The 18,798-nt window shown below is 50.7% G+C and overlaps 1 protein-coding gene and 1 pseudogene across 15 annotated transcripts in view; both read right to left on the bottom strand.

Annotated features, from left to right (window-relative positions):
* Positions 1–18,798, bottom strand: part of JAKMIP3 (Janus kinase and microtubule interacting protein 3) — a 107,768-nt gene that overhangs the window by 65,703 nt on the left and 23,267 nt on the right. The window lies entirely within an intron of this gene.
* On the bottom strand, positions 3,202–4,126 carry LOC113623553 (nucleolar protein 56 pseudogene; annotated as a pseudogene).

The following is an 18,798-nucleotide window of genomic DNA, read 5'->3' as shown; positions in this document are numbered from 1 at the left end:
GCGGCCGCGCACAGCACCCCATCAAAGGGACTTTTCTGGCAAACCTTCAAGTCAGGCCACCGGGTCCCCTAGGCAGAGGTGTCCCGTCCGAGGGTACAAGGAGGAGAAAAACGGCCGAGCCCGGCGGCAGGCCCGGGGGCAGCTGAGGGGTGCTCCGGGTGTGCTTCTCTGACCTGGAAGGCTGGGTGTCACACCCCACACGGCGTGCGCCCTGCGCTGCGCTCAGAAACAACTCCCCTTCCTGCACCGACTTCAGACACATCCCAGTTTGGGGACGGCTTTCTGCGAATTCACAGGAAGGAGCATCTGACTGGCTTCATTTCCTCCCAGGAATGACATGCATCCTACTGGACACGGCCCGGAAATCGTCAGGGATTGGTGGACTTCTGCCGCAATGCCCTTCGCATGTAACAGCAAGACTTTTGTTGCTAATCAAATCAGACGTGTGAAGAAAGGGCTCGTCTCGTGCTAAACCGACAGCGACCCTTAGAAACACGCACGGTGTTTTTAATGTATCTCCTAAGAGAGATTAGAATTATTGGGGGTTTGGGTTGTAACTGTTATTTCTAACTGCAACATTCTAACTGCAACTCCAAGGAGTCAAACGTGTGTTGATCTTGCACAAACCCTGACTGGAAATGGAGTTTGCAGAAAATAGGGTGGTGGTGTTTGATGAAAGGAGGAAGGGAAGGAAAGGAAACTTTCCCATACCCTCCCTCCGGGTGCTGGTGGGAACTGCTGTGAAGAACGCTAGGAACCAGGCATGGCCCACCTGGCCGGGAAGTTACAGCTGAACAGACCAGGGTGGTCCCCTTTCCCTGCCCACTCTGTCCTGCTACCAGGCACACGACCTCCCAGAGATATTTTAGAAAATGATTCTCAAGCCCCCAAAAGCACGAGACTCTCCCAAGAAAGCCTATTCAATATGGTCCAGGCTCTCCAGGAGGAGGAAGTGCCCGGGAGTCTATGTGGTGGGCAGAGACCCTGTTCTTGGTCATCATCAGGTGTAGGAAATCCAGCTCCGGGAGAGAAGCGTCTGGGTAAGGAGTCCCCTCCTCAGCCCAAGCGCCCCTCACCTGGCAGGAGGTTACTGTGAAGACAGGCCATAGGAGAGGAAGAGCCAGACGGGGCTCCAGGCGGCAGCCACCCGTGCCTGGTGAGATGGCCGACCCACCTGACATGCACCCTACTGGATGCATCGGTGGGGGGGGGGGGTGCTTCTACAGGGCCTGTGGGACATCTGTGCTCCCACCACGGTGACCATCACAGCAGACGATAAGATCCTCCAGTGGAGAAGATGCCGGTTCTTCTCACAAGGCCCGTGGTTCAGCCGCAAGATCCTTGCCGTGACCTCAACACACCCGTATTTTTATCTATAAATTTGATGGTGAGTCATCATTTCTGGTTTACAGGACTGAATCCAACGCATTTCCCTCTTTGTTGGAAGGAGATGTGTGTGATTCGAGGCTGCAGTTTTGACTCACCGTGAATGAGTTAGAACACTGAACTTCCCTAGAGGTGCCACGACTTATTCTTAAATAAACTTCGAGATGATTGTAGATTCAGGTGCAGCCACGTGAACGAATACAGAGAGATCCCACGTACCCTCGGTGCAGTTCCCACCACGGAAGCATCTTGAGAAACTAAGAATCATGACCAGGACACTGATTTTGGAAATGTCAGGTTACGGAACACCCTCTCTCCACGAGGATCCCTCCTGCTGCCTTTTAAACCCAACCTTTATCCCCTCCTTAGCCCCTGGCAACCACAAATCTGCTCTCCATTTCTATAATTTTGTCATTTCAAGAATGTTATAGAAACGAAATCGTATAGTATGTGACCTTTTGGAATCACCTTTTTTCACTCAGCGTAATTCTGGAGATCCATCCAAGTTGTGTGTGTAGAGTTCATGTTCGTTCGTGTTTACTGCTGTGTACGTAGCACTCGTAGTGTGGTCACGTTATCCACTCACCCACTGAAGGACACCTGGGCTGCTTCCAGTTTTGGGTTATTACGGACAAGGATGCCATAAACATGGGCAGACTGTTGTGTGAACGTAAGTCTTCATTTCTCTGATACAAATGCCTAGACGTACAACTGCTGGATCGTACACAGTTGAATGTTTAGTCACTTGAGAAACTGCAAACTGCTTTCCAGAGGGGCCGCACCACCTGACACCCCTGCCCCCAGCACGTGAGGGATCTGGTCTGTCTGCATCCTCGCCAGCACTTGGGGTTGCTATTTTTGATTTTAGCCATTCCGATAGGTGGCATCTCATGGTGGTTTTATTTTTTTAATGAGGTATAGTTGATTTACAATGTTGTGTTAGTTTCTGCTGTACAGCAAAGTGACTCAGTTATACATATATATATATATATATACATTCTTTTTTTATATTCTTTTTCATTATGGTTTATCCAAAGATATTGAATATAGTTCCCTGTGCTATATAGTAGGACTTTTCTGTTTATCCATTCTATATATAAGAGTTTGCATCTGCTAATCCCTAACTCCCAATCCATCCTTCCCCCACCCACTTCCCCCTTGGCAACCACAAGTCTGTTTTCTATGTCTGTGAGTCTGTTTCTGTTTTGTAGATAGGTTCACTTGCGTCATATTTTAGATTCCACATATAAGTAATATCATATGGTATTTGTCTTTCTCTTTCTGACTTACTTCACATAGTATGATAATCTCTAGTTGCATCCATGTTGCTGCAAATGGCATTATTTCATTCTTTTTTATGGCTGAGTAGTATTCCACTGTATATATGTACCCCATCTTCTTTATCCATTCATCTGTTGATGGACATTTAGGTTGTTTCCATGTCTTGGCTGTTGTGAATAGTGCTGCTATGAACACAGAGGTGCACGTATCTTTTTGAATTATAGTTTTGTCCGGATATATGCCCAGGAGTGGGATTGCTGGATCATATGGTAGTTCTGTTTTTAGTTTTCTGAGGAACCCCCGTACTGTTTTTCATAGTGGCTACACTAATTTACATTCCCACCAACAGTGTGGGAGGGTTCCCTTTTTCTGCACACCCTCTCCAGCATTTGTCATTTGTAGACTTTTTAATTATGGCCGTTCTGACCCGTGTGAGGTGATACCTCATTGTGGTTTTGATCTGCATTTCTCTAATAATTAGCGACGTTGAGCATCTTTTCATGTGCCTATCGGCCACCTGTATGTCTTCTTTGGAGGAATGTCTATTCAGGTCTTTTGCCCATTTGTTGTTGTTGTTGTTGTTTTTGTTTTTATTGGGCTACAGGGGATGGTTGGGAAATGTCCCTGCAAGCTGTGCCCCACTGGGGAAGCGTCTACCTCCTCTCCCTGGAGGAGCTTCGGAGCTTTCCTCTTTGTCCTGGAGCTGCGGCTCTTGCTGGCAGCAGCCTCCTCGGGTTCACTGCCGAGGGGCTTCTCCTTGGAAGGGAATTTCCTCTTTTTCTCGGGGACCCTCTGGTGTCCCGACTCTTCAGGGTCCCTCTCTGGTTCCTCTTTGGGGAAAGATTTCTTCCTGTTGGTGAGACTTCCACGCCAGCTGTCTCTTCAGGACCACTACGAACCAGCTGCTCCTTGGAAAAGATTTCCCTTTTCTGGGTTTGGAGGCGACGGAGGGTCTTCCATTCCAGTCCATTCTGGGACGCTTCCATTCCTTCTCCCGAGGCGCTTCCTGGGGCTTTTGCTTCCTTTGGGGTCTTTCATTGTCCCCTTACCTTCCTCCGGGCTCCTACTGCTGTTTTCTGAAGACGCCGGGGCCACCGCAGCCAGCCTTTTACTTTCCTTCTTCAAGCGTTTCTTCTCCTGTTCCTCCAGCTTCCTAGTAATCTCAGCAGCCGCTTCCTCTGCCTGAACCGTTGCCTCCTTCATGACATCCAGATTCTTTCGTGGAATCTCTCCAGTCTCATAGAAGGACGGCCGCTCCTCAACTTGTTCTCGAAGCTTCTCCCCAAATACACTGGTAGGTACCTCAGAGAAGCAATCAGTTCGTGAGGCAATACTGCATGTGTTTGCCAGGTATGGGGAGATGCGTTCTGCCCATTTTCCAATTGGGTTGTTTGTTCTTTTGCTGTTGAGTTGTACGTGCCGTTTGTATATTCTGGAAACTAAGCCCTCGTCGGTCGCGTCATTTGCAAACATTTTCTCCCATTCCATAGGCTGTCTGGTTTCCCTTCCTGTGCACAAGTCTGTAAGTTTGATCAGGTCCCATTTGCTTATTTTTGTTTTTATTTCTACTGCCTTGAGAGATTGACCTAAGAAAACGTTGGTACGATTTATGTCTTACGGTGGTTTTCACTGGCATTTCCCTAACCACTATTGGTAACGTCTTTCCATGTTCTCATCCGCCATCTGTACATCCTCTTCAGTAAGACGTCTGTTGCTAGGCTGTTCTCGGCTGTTCTGCTGCTGGCCCTTTGGCCAGAGAGAGCAGGCTTTTCTTGGGGCTGTTTCTGTCTGTGCCTGTTGGTATGTCTGACTTGGCTTCTTCAACTCCCAACGCCGGAACGTACGAGGCCAGGGAAACCCAGGGAGCTCTCTGCGCTGTATCTGCTTGGGTCTCGAGGACCCTAGCCGGGTGCCTCCTTCATGCCCCCTTTCAGAGTCTCCTTATGTTTGCCTTAGACCCAATGCGCAGAGTTTTTCTTGTCTTGACAGGAGGAACAGGAGAAGCATGTCTGCTCCGTCTTCCTGGAGGCAGAAGGCCTGCCACAACTTTGTGAGCAAAGAAGGAAATCTTGGACTTAATAGTATTTACGACTATTTCAGTTATAATTTAAATCACAAGCACGATTTGAAATTTTCCAGCTCAAGTCTCAGGATCGAAGACAGACATGATATTAAATGATTGTAGAAACCACCCACCTGTTTGAGGAAAGGGTCATCACCCCCGCACTTGAGTGAACGGCTCTTGGGGGAAAACACGTGCTGTATAAGGCGCTTTAATTTGGTCCAGGGAGGAAGGCTTACCTGACATTAACCCCTGGATGTCCCTCCTGAGACACAAGAACTGGCAGCAGCTATGACTTTATAAAGTGAACCACTGAGCGCTGTAAATGTCTTCCAGGTGGCAGCGCAAGAGTTTTGAAAACAACAGAACCGGGTTTATACACAGCTTTGCTTCTACCCATCACCTGCCCAATCACATTTAAAAATGGAGGCGTGTGGGCTTCCCTGGTGGCGCAGTGGTTAAGAATCCTCCGGCCAGTGCAGGGGACACGGGTTTGAGCCCTGGTCCGGGAAGATCCCACATGCTGCAGAGCAACTAAGCCCGTGCGCCACAACTACTGGGCCTGCGCTCTAGAGCCCACGAGCCACAACTACTGAGCCAGTGTGCTGCAACTACTGAGCTTGTGCTCTAGAGCCTGCGAGCCACAACTACTGAGCCCGCGCGCCTAGAGCCCGTGCTCCGCAACAAGAGAAACCACCACAATGAGAAGCCTGCGCACCGCAACAAAGAGGAGCCCCCGCTCGCCGCAACTAGAGAAAGCCTGTGCGCAGCAACGAGGACCCAACACAGCCAAAAATAATAAATAAATAAAATAAATTTTAAAAATAAAATTAAATTAAAAAAATAAAATAAAAATGGAGACGTGTAACCACCAGATGTCCAGGAAAGACTCTCAGGATCGCCAGCCAAAACCTGGTTCTTCAGATGAGGAAACTGGGGTTCAGAGGGAGCGCGTCCCCCAAGGAGCGCCTGGTCCAGGCCTGCTCTCCCCACAACACATGGCACAGCATGGCCTGGTGGATTCCCCTCAAGGCTTGTGGTCCTGAGGCAGCGGAGACAGAGCCCAGCAGGGTGACCTCAAGAGTGAGCCACATTAGCCGAGGCTGAAGGCTGCTCCGCTTCTGACTCAGAAAAGCTGAAAGGAAAAGCCTCAAAAGCAACACACTCTTCCCAAGTGGCTCACCTGTGCCCAGAACAATGCTCAGATATTTAAAGGAACACAAAGAATTCAGCCCCAACAATATAAAATCACAATGTCCGGCATTCAATCAAAAATGACCAGGCATGCAAAGAAGGAGGGAAATAGGACCTGATGAGAGGGGGAAAAAAAAACAACTAATAGAAAGAAATGCAGATGTGAGGCAGATGTGAGAATCAGTAGACCAGGATGTTAAAACAGCCAGTACTGATAAAACCACAGCTCCAGAAGGTAGAGGAAACAGCAGCAGGTGAAGAAGACACATGGAGTAAATGCTGAAGGATCCAACTCAATAACACGGAGATAAAACACCGTGTCTGAGACGAGAAATACGCTGGATGGTGTTAACATCAGAATTATACATCGCAGAAGAAAGGGCTCGTGAACTTGAAAGAGAGCAATGAAAGTTGTCTAAACCAGAACAGTGATTGGAAACCTACTGTCATCGATTTAAAAAATGTCAACAACCTCTTCTTTAGTAGAATCTTTACATTATTCCTCTTCTTTTTGAAATTCTACCAACCACACAGAGTAAGGTTATATATGGCCCCCAATGGGATACCTTTTTTTGATTGAAGGACTTTCATTGATCACCCTATCACATCTTTACAGCACAAGAAAATGCATATAAATGGAAATTTAGATTTTTTACTGTGACCTTCAGCACTGAGGTTATACAAACTTATCTTTCAGGTTGAGTTATCATTGCAATTATTATGGCTGTATAACTGGTTCAAATAGCACAATTACAAATTCTGATAAATTATTAAATGTAAGAAGTAAAATTGTATTAGAAACACATCTCTGAGTAAGCTGGAGGGGGCTGGTGGTCTCAGTACTTTAGTTAAAGCTTTCCTTTCTCCCTGTGTTTGGTGCCCAAGAGCTGTCCACCTGGGGAGGGGAGGGTCTGCCTGGCTTTGTAGAGCCGGTGGGGGGCGGGGGGAGATGAAGAGGGAGCTGCGGGCAGCCCACACTCCCCCTCGGAAAGCCCTCTAAGTGCGCACAGTGGGTGCGCGTCTTGCTGCTTGAAGACCACTGTCCCCACCACTGCACGACCAAACCAACGGGCCTTTGTGCATCCCAGGTGCTGCACAAAAGGCCCAGGATCCAGGCGCTCGGGGCCTGCCTGGTGCCTCACGTTCTCACACCGCCCTGGGGGGCTGATCCTGGACAGTCCCAGAAAGGGTCCCCGGAGTTTCTGAAAGCCCAGGACGGGCTGCACACGAGGGGAAGGCCAGGTCCCCGCAAGGGGTGTCAGGGCTGCAAGGAAGCAAAGGAGGTTCTCGGGAAGCCTCTGCAGAATCCCTCCTGGCACCGGGAGTGCACACGACGGATGGGAGAACTGGCCTTGGAGAGGGCAGGGGCACACTGGTGAATGATGTCCACTCCTGGAGGGCCTGGTGGGCCTGGGGGGCAGCCGGCGAGACAGAAGGCACCCCAGAGCCTCTCGCTGCACCTCGCGGCCTGAACCTCGCATTTCCCCCCCAAGTCCGGCTCACCCGGAAACTCGGGCCGGGGGCCGTCACCTCCCACTGGCACAGTGCCGTCTGGTTCTCACCACGCTGGCTCACTGCACTCATTGCCTCAAATACAGAAAGGGTTTAAATGAAACCCTTTCATTTTTTCCATCTTTGTACTCACGTACAGCTTCTTTGGCTCTGAAACCTGCCAGCCACTGAACCGAGACGCAGGGTTCAAAGTGTGGTATCTGGGGTGTGTTTCCGCAAGCGTGTTAACGCCTGGGCCCAGCCGAGAGGAGTGGCTGGGTCTGGGGCTGCCGCTCAGCTCGGGACCCCCCAGGAAGCCTGGGCTGAGGATGGGACCCGGCCTCTGAGCCTGCGTCCCGGCTTGAGACCAGGACTGGAATGACCCAGGCAGGGCAGAGCCTCACTCATAGACACAGCCCTGGGGACTGCTGACATACAGGGTCGTTTCTGCTCACATGCGTGGCTGAGATGAATGGAAAACAGCTAATCTAAATAAGTGATAGATAGATAGATAGATAGATGGGAAGGATAGATAGATGAGAGACGGATAGATAGAGTGAGTGAGTGAGCAGACAGACAGACAGAATGATGGACCGAAGCAGCCTCCTTTGTCCTCCTTCCTGAAGACACTCTTCCTACATCTCCTGAAGTTCAACAAGGTCTGGCTGAGGGTCTATCTGTTCTAAAAGAAATGTCTTATTACTGACGAATCAACATCAGGCATGCTGTTTCGTGCACGACCGGGGTACGGCCTGCCGTGTATCTGCCTGAGAGACACGTGGTCCCCCTGCCCGGAAGGGAAGGGTCTCAGCACCACTGAGATGCCTTCACAAGCTAGCGGCCAGCTCCCAGGGCTGTGAGTCGCACAGTAGGCCTTGCTGACCCACGTGCCCTGCCCCAGCTGGTCCTATGCTGTGTGGAACGGCAGGGTCAAGGGCCACTGAGGCAGCTGGAGATGGAGGCAGACCTGGAGGATGCACACTCTACCAGGACTGGACCTTCTGAGGGTCTGAATAAAGATGGGGAGGTGGCAGTGGGACAAGAACAGGCTGTGGTCAAAGGGGCAGGCTGGGCGGGCCAACACGGGTACCGTCACCCGTGTGATGAAGGGACACCACGATGGCCGGGGGAGGATGGCCCTTCTGCTGCCTGGGCGCCCACAGGGGGTCTACGCAGCCCCTACCTCACACTGCAGACAAAATATCACTTTCCCACGGGCTGCAGAAATAAACATGAGAGGTGAAACAGTCATCCTCCAGGGGAAAACCTAGTGGGGCTTCATGACCTTGGAAACGCACAGATTTCTCATCAGGACACAAACAGCACTGCCCATAAAGGAAACCTGGGTGGCTGGGACTGTATCAAGGACAAAGGAGAGGGAAAAGGCAAACCACCGGCTCAGAGAAGACGTCTAAACACCCGCTCGCCGAGGACTGTCCAGAGCACGGGAAGAGCTCTGACAACCAGCTAGATACAGACGGACCACCCGGGGGGAAGCGGGCAGAGATGTGAACAAGCACCTCACACCGCGGATGCCCAGAGGCCGTGGACAGGAGGACGGGCTTGGCCTCGTGGTCACAGTGAGATGGCCACATGGCGAGTCCTCTCCCTCACCCAGACTCCCATTCCCTCCATGGGAAAGCGCCAGTCAGAGGGTGGGGCGTCGCCCGGGGCACCCCGTGTCTTCCCCTCTTCAGGCCCCCAAGTTCTGCTCTGGCCACAGGTTAACGCCTGGCTCACTCTCCTGTACGGTTTAGAGGTATTTTCTGGTAGTAGAACAAGTTGACTACCAGTTACTCTATAGCTGCCATTAGAGGAATTCAGGAAACCCTTTGTTCACGGAACACGGCTCAGAACTAGCGTTCTGCAACATAGTTTAGGGGAAATGCTATGCTGGTTGGTAAGGCGTGTTCTCTGTCAGAGGTATGAGAAAGATGTACGTGCGTCCGTAGATGCATGGGGGGTGGGTACGACACTGAGCAATGGGCCAGGGCGGTCCTGACGGCAGCCCAGGGGGACCCGCTGCGTCAGTGCAGGCAGAGAGAGGACAGCTCTGCCCCGAACCAGAGGCGTTTTACTCCTAAAATAGCTCTTTAGGGGAAAAAAAGGAAACTTGCTCAGAATAGCATCTAAAACACCCAATTAATGATGCGCTCTCTCCGACAGCAGGAGTTTGAAAACAGGAAGCTGAGGTGTGTGCGGTGGGCAGGCTGCCTGGGAACCAGCATTGCACACAGACCGGGCGTTCCACGGCCCACCCAGCTCTCAGGAGGTGCTGTTGCTTCGTTCACTCCAGCAGCTGTCGAGCCAACTGCGATGCACCCAGAAGGTCCTGGAACCTTGTGCTACGGACACAAACTCCCCTGCTTAGAATCTGCTCCAGAAATTCAGGTTTGGTTTGTCTCTCTTGATTAATGAGTATACACTGTTTATCAGTAAAAAAATACACTTACAGTTACAAAGTGCAGCCATTAGTGAGATTTTTGTAGAAAACTGACATTGTTATTGTAAACCCGAAAGTTTCAGCTCCCTGACATTTTATCCATGAAAACTATTTGCTTACTTTTGTTTCTTAAATATAAGATTTCTTAGAAACATGACTATTCGTCCCAGCAAAACAGACTGTATTCACTTGGGGAAGAGGGTCGTGGTTAAGCTGTGGGCACCCAGCGTGAGAGGCAGATAACGTCCCGACACCGTCCACGTCATAATCCCGGATCCCGTGAACACATCACCTTCCACGGCAGAAGGGGTTTTGCCAGCGTGGTGAAGGTTAAGGACTCTGAGATGAGGAGATTGTCTGACCGTCCCTGTGGCCGCAGCTAACCACATGAGTCCTAAAGGCAGAGAGCCTTTCCCAGCTGAGGTCAGGACACCGACCTGAGGAAGACTAGGCCACGTTGCTGGCCCTGAGGTGGAGAAGGCAGCCCCAGCCAGGGCGGACACGGCCTCCAGGGGCTCAGAGTGGCCTCAGGTCACACGGCACAAGAGGACAGGGACGTGGGTCCCAGGACAACAAGGAAGTGAATTCTACCAACAAACCGAGTGAGCAGGGAAGCGGCCCAGGACGCAGGGGAGCCTCAGCAGCTGCACTCTGCTTGACGCCTGCCGCCCCCTCCACCCCCTCCCACCCCCCCCCCCCCCCCCCCCCCCCCCCCCCCCCCCCCCCCCCCGCCAAGGCCTCTGACCCAGATGACACTTACGCTGCTTTCCAAGGCTGGTTGTGGCATCTGCTTGGGGGGCAACAGAGAATCAACCCACACTAGTCCCCAAGGGGCTGAAGGGCTGCAGTGTCCACTTTCGGCAGAACCTCCGGTGCACCAGGCCCGCGCCCTCTCTTCCTCGGTCCCCTGGTCACAAGGAAGTCCCCCACCCCTCCCTGAGGCCACCATGTGAGCGGGGAGGGAGCAGGCGGTGTGGCCGGGTGAGACTGCGGGCATTCGGGCCACGTCCTCCTGCAACTGTCCTGCATCCCCGGCCCCTCGGGCCGATGTCCCTGTGAGGACTGAGCACCACTGTGCACACCTAACCTGACGGCCTGGAGGGCTGGACGACACCGAGGTCACACTCGGTGGCCATGTTACACGTCAGTCTCCACGGAGGCCCGGCAGCGGGCTGCACAGTTCCCGCAGCGAGAGGACCGAGTCCTCTCCACCACACTCCGAGGCTTCTGACCGAGCTGCCCTGAGAGCAGTTTGACGTGGGCCCGGGAGAAACGTGGCAAATGTTTTTCTAACAGAAAAATAATTTCTTTAGTCTAAACATGTAACTTTACTAAGAAGAAGAAAACCCGATCTCATGAATAGCCAGGCGACTGAAAAAGATTTCGTGGTTCAGAAACAGGCCCTATGTTACATGCAAGAGCATAATACATTATATTCAACGACAAGGGGAAGGGTATGAGTCATAAGTACTGGGATGATTAGCTGAAAGGAAATAAATCTACGGAATACTGACTTCCTAACATAAAATTCTAAATGGATTAAGAGAATTAAGGGTGAGAAATCAAGTCATTAATACTAGTGGGGAGAGTAGAAAGGAGCATTTCTCAAAGCTCTGGAGAGAGGATTTTCTAGGCTTAAAGAAGATAAAAGGAATTCACACAAGGAAAGATCAATAGATTCCACTGCATTAAAATTTCACATCTCTTTATTACCAGTGTGATGCAATTAAGAAGGTAAAAACAAGCTGAAACGATACTTGCAGTGAACACACAAAAAAGCGTCTTTACTACATTAGGGGACTGTGAGACTCAATGGCAACACTAAGTCGCAAGATAAACAGGTAACTATCAAAAGAGATAATTTGCAAAAAAGGAAAGAAAAGTGATTTTTAAAATATGAGAAAACTTCCTCCGCTTAAGATGTAGAAAATCACGAGAGAACGTTCCTCCCATCCTGAGAATAATCTACCAAATCATATCTTTCTTTGGGCCCAGAAAAATTCAGGTCCCAAGAGAACCAGACGGTGAGCAGCCCATCCAGGGGAACAGAGGCACCTGAGCCGCTTCACCTCTGGCAGAGATCAGGGGGAAGGAGAAATGAGCTCCAATTTCAACATGTTTCCAAGGGCTGAGTGTGGGTTGGCACATTCCAGGGGGCCTGGAATTGCTGGAGCCCAAATCTGAGGAGGGCTGAGGGCAGGACAGAGGCTGGAGGGCTTCCGCTCCCCCCGCACCCTGACCCCGTGGTGCAGGATGCAGGAGCAGGTGGCTGCTGCTGGGAGGGAACCAGACACTCCCCAATTCCAGGCCCCTCTTCCAGGCAGAGCAGAAGCCTTAAGCCACTAGGAGGAGAGCAGCAAACCCGCTTGTCCTCGGGGTCACGGGGAGAGGGTGAGAGGAAAGCCCCTCTTTCCCTTCTGCCCGGGAACTAGGAGAAGACCCCTGCCTCTAGGGTAAGAGTGGAAGCCAAAAACACCTGCTCCTGGGGAAGGAGAGGGAGGCCCTGGGGTTCGGGATCCTGCAGTGACACAAAGCAGAGCCCGGCGGCTGGGGGAAGGGGTGGGAAGGCTGAGAAGACCCCCCTCAAGTTCAGGCACATGGGCCTTGATTCCTCTAAGGCTGGACCAGAAGAATGAAGACCCCCTTCCGCCAAACAAGCTTGCACTGGGTGCAAGCAACAGCAGTCCAGTGCTGGGGGAGGGGCCAGGGTGCAGAAAGAGATCCTTCTGCGGTGTAGGTGTGCAGAGCACCAAAAGCTAAGCGTGGAGTGGGAACACAGAATAACCCCTCCAACCCCCGCGCACCACACTGCACACAGCACGGGGCCACCACCGCTGGAGGGTACCAACCGAAACAACACACCCCGACCCACACTGCTCCTGCCTGGGTTGCCTCAAACCCACACCCTAACCCAAGAAGAGACACGCCCATTTCTGGGCAGGATATTTTTTCCCTCAGCCCCCACTGTTCTTCCACAGACAATGTCTGACATTTAATAAAAAATTATGAGACTCAGAAAAAAGCAAGGAAAACAACCCAGTGTCAACAAATAAAGCACCCAATAAAACTAGATCCAGAGATGCTAAGTTGTTGCAACTGCCAGACAGAAAATTTAAGTAACTCCAATTCTTATGTTGAAGCATCTAGTGGAAAAGGTGGACAACGTGGATGAAAAGATGGAGAACTACAGCAGAGAAATGGAAGCTATAAGAAAGGCTCAAATGGACACATAAGGAATAATAAACATGCCTTCGGAGGTGACAGATTCTTTGACTGGCTCATCAGTGGAATTGACAGCACTGAGGAAAAAACTCAGTGAACAGGAAGATAGGCCAATGGACAGTATCCAGTATGAAACACAGAAAAAAAAATAAAACAAAACAGTCTCTAAAACCGTCAGGCAATAGCGAGCAGCCTAACATATAGACAGGTGGGGTCACAGAGTAAACAGGGGCAGAGAACAGGTGAAAAAAATGTATAAAGAAACAAAATGACAGAGGACTGTTCAAAATTAATAAAACATGGGACTTCCCTGGTGGAACGTTGGTTAAGCATCTGCCTGCCGATGCAGGGGACACGGGTTCGAGCCCTGGTCCAGGAAAATCCCATGTGCCACGGTGCAACTAAGCCTGTGCGCCACAACTACTGAGCCTGTGCTCTAGAGCCCACAAGCCACAACTGCTGAGCCCGAGCGCCTAGGGCCCATGCTTCACAACAAGAGAAGCCACCACAATGAGAAGCCCATGCACCACAACGAAGAGTAGCCCCCGCTCGCCACAACTAGAGAAAGCCTGCGCGCAGCAACAAAGACCCAACGCAGTCAAAAGTAAAATTAATTAATTAAAAAAAAAACCCAAAAGCAAACAACACAAAATAGAAAATAATAAGTCCTGGTGAAGATGCGGATAAATCGGAGCCCCTGTGTACTGTTGGTGGGGATGTAAAATGGTCCAGCTGCCTTGGCCAACAGTCGGGCAGTTCCGCACACAGCAGGATACACTACCCACCAACAGCAGAACGTGTAGTGCTTTCAAGTGCACACAAAGCACTCATCCAGACAATCTCTATACGGGGCAATAAAACAAATCGCAACAAAGCTAAAATAACTGAAACGATTCAAAGTAGGTTCTCCAGCCCCAAAGAAATTGAACTAGAAATATATAACACAAAGATATCAAGGAAAAATGGAAATACTTGGAAATTTTAAAAACACACTTCTAAATAACCCATAGGTGAAAGAAGAAATTAGAAGGAAATTAGAAAAATATTTTGAACTGAATGAAAATAAAAACATGATATATCAAAACATTTTGGACACAACTAAAGTGGTAAGAGAGAAAAATTATGACAGTAAATGCTTGTATTAGAAAATAATAACTATCTCCAATCATAGTCTAATCCTAGTGTAAACTTCCATTTTAAAAACATAGAAAAATTACAATAAAGTAAATGCAAAGTAAGCAGAATAGAAATAATAAGGATGTTAGTAGGAATCAATAAATTTGAAGACAGATACACAAGAGAAAAAATTAATGAAAGGGTTTTTGAAAATAATAATACTGACCAATCTCTGCAAAGACTGATCAGGAGAAAAAGAGAGACAGAGAGAAGACCACTGCACACCTATTGGTATGGCTAAAACAAGGAGCCTGCCCACACCAAGCGTTGGCGAGGGTGAGGGAGACCGGGACCTCTCAGACATGCTGGTGGGAATGCAAATGGTTCAACCACTTTGGAAAACACTTTGGTAGTTTCTTAAAAAGTTAAACACACACCTACAATATCATCCAGCCTGGGTGTCTGCCCAAGGGGAGTGGAAGCATGTGTCTGTACAGAGATTTGCACAGGATTGCTCCTAGTAGCTTCCTTTGTAATAGAAAAACGTGGAAGCAACCCAAAATCCAGGCGCCAAACTAGGGTACATCCATACAATGGAATACTGCTCAGCAAAAAAAATAATAATAATAAACTATTGATACATGCAACAATAAATCTCAAAACAATTATGCGGAGTGGAAAAGGTCAGATCTAAATAGAAACATACTATATATAATTGCATTTAAATGCAATTCTAGAAAATATAAACTAGTCTATAATGACAGAAACAGATCAGTGGTTGCCTGGCGACATGGTGCGTTGTCAGGGGGAATAGGAAGGAAGGGATGCAAAGACGAAAGAAAACTTCAGCTGTGATGGTCATGTTCACCATCTTGACTGTGGAGACGGCTTGGCAGGCGTATACATGTCAAAACTTACCCTATTTAACCATTAAAAAAAGAAGTTTCAAAGCCATAGATAATATGCTAATTGGTGGTTTTGGTATCACTGATGAGGCAGGTTAACTGGTGTGGTTCTTTTGGAAAGCAATATGATGATAGGAAATTTTAAATCTTAAAAGTGCTGCTAACTTTTAACCTAGGAATTTCATATCTCGGATTCTATCCCAAAGAGGTCATTCTAAATACAGAGAAAACTTTACGCTCAGAAATGTTCAATGCTATGTTATTTATAATAGTGAAAACCTGAAAAGAACCTCAATACCTATGAATTAAGTTGCTGCACAAGGAAATATCATGCTTAATAAGAATTATTCTAAAAGGGAAAATGAGTATCTCATGTAAGGGGAAGAGACAGAAAACAAAACTGTAATTGATAGGATGATCATAAAAATGTAAAAAAAACAAAAAAGGAAAAGGAAGATATTCCAAAATTTTAATAATTTGCCTTGTGGGTAATAATTTACCTTGGAAGAATGTGATTATTTTTTATCTTTTTTCTTCTCTAGATATTTTTAAAGTTCCCATAATGAGAATGTATTTGTTTTATGAAACTAAAAAAAACAAAACTGTTTCACAGGGATTTATCCATTGGTGGTACAGTGGATATGACTCCAAGCTCCCAATGCAGGGGCCCTGGGCTCGATCCTGGTCGGGGAACTAGATCCCACACACGAGCCGCAACTAAGGAGCCCACGTGCTGCAACTAAGGAGCAGGCGAGCTGCAACTAAGGAGCCTGCCTGCTGCAACTCGGACCCGGTGCAACCAAATAAAGAAATAAATATTAAAAAACAAAACCACAGGGCTTCCCTGGTGGCGCAGTGGTTGAGAATCTGCCTGCCGATGCAGGGGACACGGGTTCGAGCCCTGGTCTGGGAAGATCCCACATGCCGTGAAGCACCTGGGCCCGTGAGCCACAACTACTGAGCCTGCACGTCTGGAGCCTGTGCTCCGCAACAAGAGAGGCCGCGACAGTGAGAGGCCCTCGCACCGCGATGAAGGGTGGCCCCTGCTCGCCAGAACTAGAGAAAGCCCTCGCACAGAAACGAAGACCCAACACAGCCAAAAATAAATAAATAAAAAAATCAAAAAACAAACAAAAAAACTAAACAAAACCACGAAGCCTGTTTCATAAAGAAAACACAGCCGATGGTCTTCTGGAGCTCAGAAGGCATCACTGTCCCACCAGGGCCCTGAGCGGCGGTTCAGGCTTGTGACGGGGCGGATGCTGGGTGGCCTGGGGGCTCCCCGGATGGGGAGGAAACCACTCCTCCCTCGTCAGTGGAAGGTGTGGACCTGGTGCCTGTGTTTCTGAGCCTTGCCTGTCACAGAAGAAGCCGCCTCCTCTGTCTTCTCCAGGTTTTCTCAGCAAATATTACAACCGCCCCAGCCTGGTACCATGACGCCACCGCGACGAGGAAGCCCGCGTGGGGCTCCGGGGCTCTTCCTAAATTAAAGTAACAGCCCTGAAAGTGTGGAAAGGCAGGCGCTGAGGCCAGCTTCAGAGCTGGGTTCCCCTTCCTTTGGACGAACAGGAACATAACAATGAATGAATGAAGGGATGAAAGCCAGTGGAAGGTCTTCTAGGCTAGGCAGCTCCGCTTCACAGAGCAGAGGCGATGCATGGGAGTCAATGGTCGAAAGAGTTTAAAAAGCAGTGGGGCAGTAAGAAGCACTTTCAGAGGGTGACATCCCTGTTTAGACCGGCGATTCCGGCTGGATACACCCACGGGGGGTGGGGGGACGCACTACAATGGCACGTCATCAGTGGGCCGTCGGCAGCTGGCCAGGTCCCCCTCTGGGGCGCTGGGCAGGCTGTGGACTCCCCAGTTGGCTGAGACTGTCCCCCCACCCCCGTGTCCCGTGGGGCCTGATCCCACAGAGGCCCCCGTGGAGAAGCGGCAGCAATGGGCTTGGTGAACCACCCCGAGTCCCTGCCTCTCTGTCTGGTAAACGCCGCCAGAAGGTCCTTCTGGCCTTGGGTTTTGCCTTTTCTGCCCTGAGATCAGAGCACAGTACAAGCCAATTCTGCTTTTTAATAAAACTCTGAAGTGCAGGCATCAGCTACACCACCAGGGGGCCTGCCCTCGGATGAACCTCAGACTAAACGTGCAAAACCGCGGCAACGCCCCTCTGTGCTTTAGAAATAGTCCAACTCTTCCTGAACGGAGTCCATCTCCGGAAGACAAACGACCTACAGAAAGGTCTGTCTGGGGGGACCTCAGCATGAATGTGACGGGTTCCAACGCCCTTCCTGTTCCGACCCACCCCCATCATCCAGAGGGAGTGCCGGAGCTCAGATGACACCCAGTAGCATGACGCGGACACACGCCCCTCGGGACCACCAGCCTCCTCCCCCGGCCTTGTCCCCCTGCCCCCGTGCCCACCGCCCACCACCGGCGGACGCGCACACAGCGTTCTCCCAGGCAGGAAGGCCCGGGGTGGTTCTTCAAAGCCAAAGTCATACTGGGTCAACCAACCAACAGGGAGGCAGAGTTCTAGGAAAGGCAGCGGCTCAGAGAGACTACGTCAGCTCACAGGGCACGGAAAACGCCCCTCGGGGTGGGATAACGCTCACCTAGCAGGGAGCTGCTGACGGGTGCAGCTGCAACCTCAAAATCACCTGCCCACATTGCATGAAGGTTACCTGAATCCACGAGGTCTCTCGGCCTTGAACCTCCCTGTCGAGTCCCAGCCTCCATCCTGAGTGGGGCAGGAGCCCCTGTGTGGAACGCCTTCCCTCCGCCAGGCCTGGGCTTCGCTTTGAGCCAGGCTGCCCCTGACCCCATCCTCTGTGGCTCTGGTGTGGTTTCCCACGACTCCCCCCCGTCCACCACCTGTCGGCTGTGCCGCGTGGAAAGCGACGACCATGGGTCCGTCCTCAGGTGTCCGCCTGAGGTGTCTAAGGGGCGGCAAGTACCAGCCCAGCGCCCGAGGGCCTCGCGAGCACCCGACAGGGCAGGCCTGTGGAGGGTGGGGGCAGGGCGGGCAGCACCTGGGCCTGGGGCTCTGAAGCACAGCTGGCCATGCGGTGCGGGACCCACAGCCGGCGCCTCTGAGGCAGAAAATGCACCTGCTCGAAGGAGGAAGACTGGGGATGACAGCCTCAAAAAGAGGTACTGTCGCTGTGGCCTGAGTCCTGGACTTTCCCAATCCTGTGCTGGACAGGGCTGTTTCAGGGTCTGAGTGGAAATGTAACATCGCCACCCACTTCACATCTGGTTTGATTGTCTGGAAACTAAGGAGCAGGGAAAACCAAAAAGATGTGGCATCTGCCCTGAACGGGATCCCCGGTTCACAGGAGCCCACGGTCCAGATGAGCCGCCAAGAGCGTCGGCAGGACGCTCACGCTTCTCTCGCGGCAGCGAGTTCCACGATCCGGGGGCTGATGCGGAGCTCTTCCTTCTTCCCCAGCTCCCTGGCCACGGGACTGCCACCCGGCTGGCCCCATATTGTCAGGTAGGATCTCAAGGTGGTGGGTCTTCCCAGGGTCGTCTGCCGGGTAACAGGACCGAGTCAGGTGCACGTGGCGCTTGGGTTTAACAGGTGAGCCCTCAAAGCATCCCAAGGAAAGAGGCTTAGATACAGATGCACACGGGCCTCGGCTGGGAGTGAACGCACCGTCCTCTGTGCATTTATCTACTTTCTGAAATCCCCAGAGCAG

The sequence above is a fragment of the Aethalodelphis obliquidens genome, unplaced genomic scaffold (genome assembly GCF_003676395.1).
Source record: "Aethalodelphis obliquidens isolate GAN/ISIS:26980383/991018 unplaced genomic scaffold, ASM367639v1 scaffold11, whole genome shotgun sequence".
Lineage (NCBI taxonomy): Eukaryota > Metazoa > Chordata > Mammalia > Artiodactyla > Delphinidae > Aethalodelphis > Aethalodelphis obliquidens.
The sequence above is the reverse complement of the archived record's forward strand: the minus strand, read 5'-3'. Positions and strand labels throughout refer to the sequence as shown.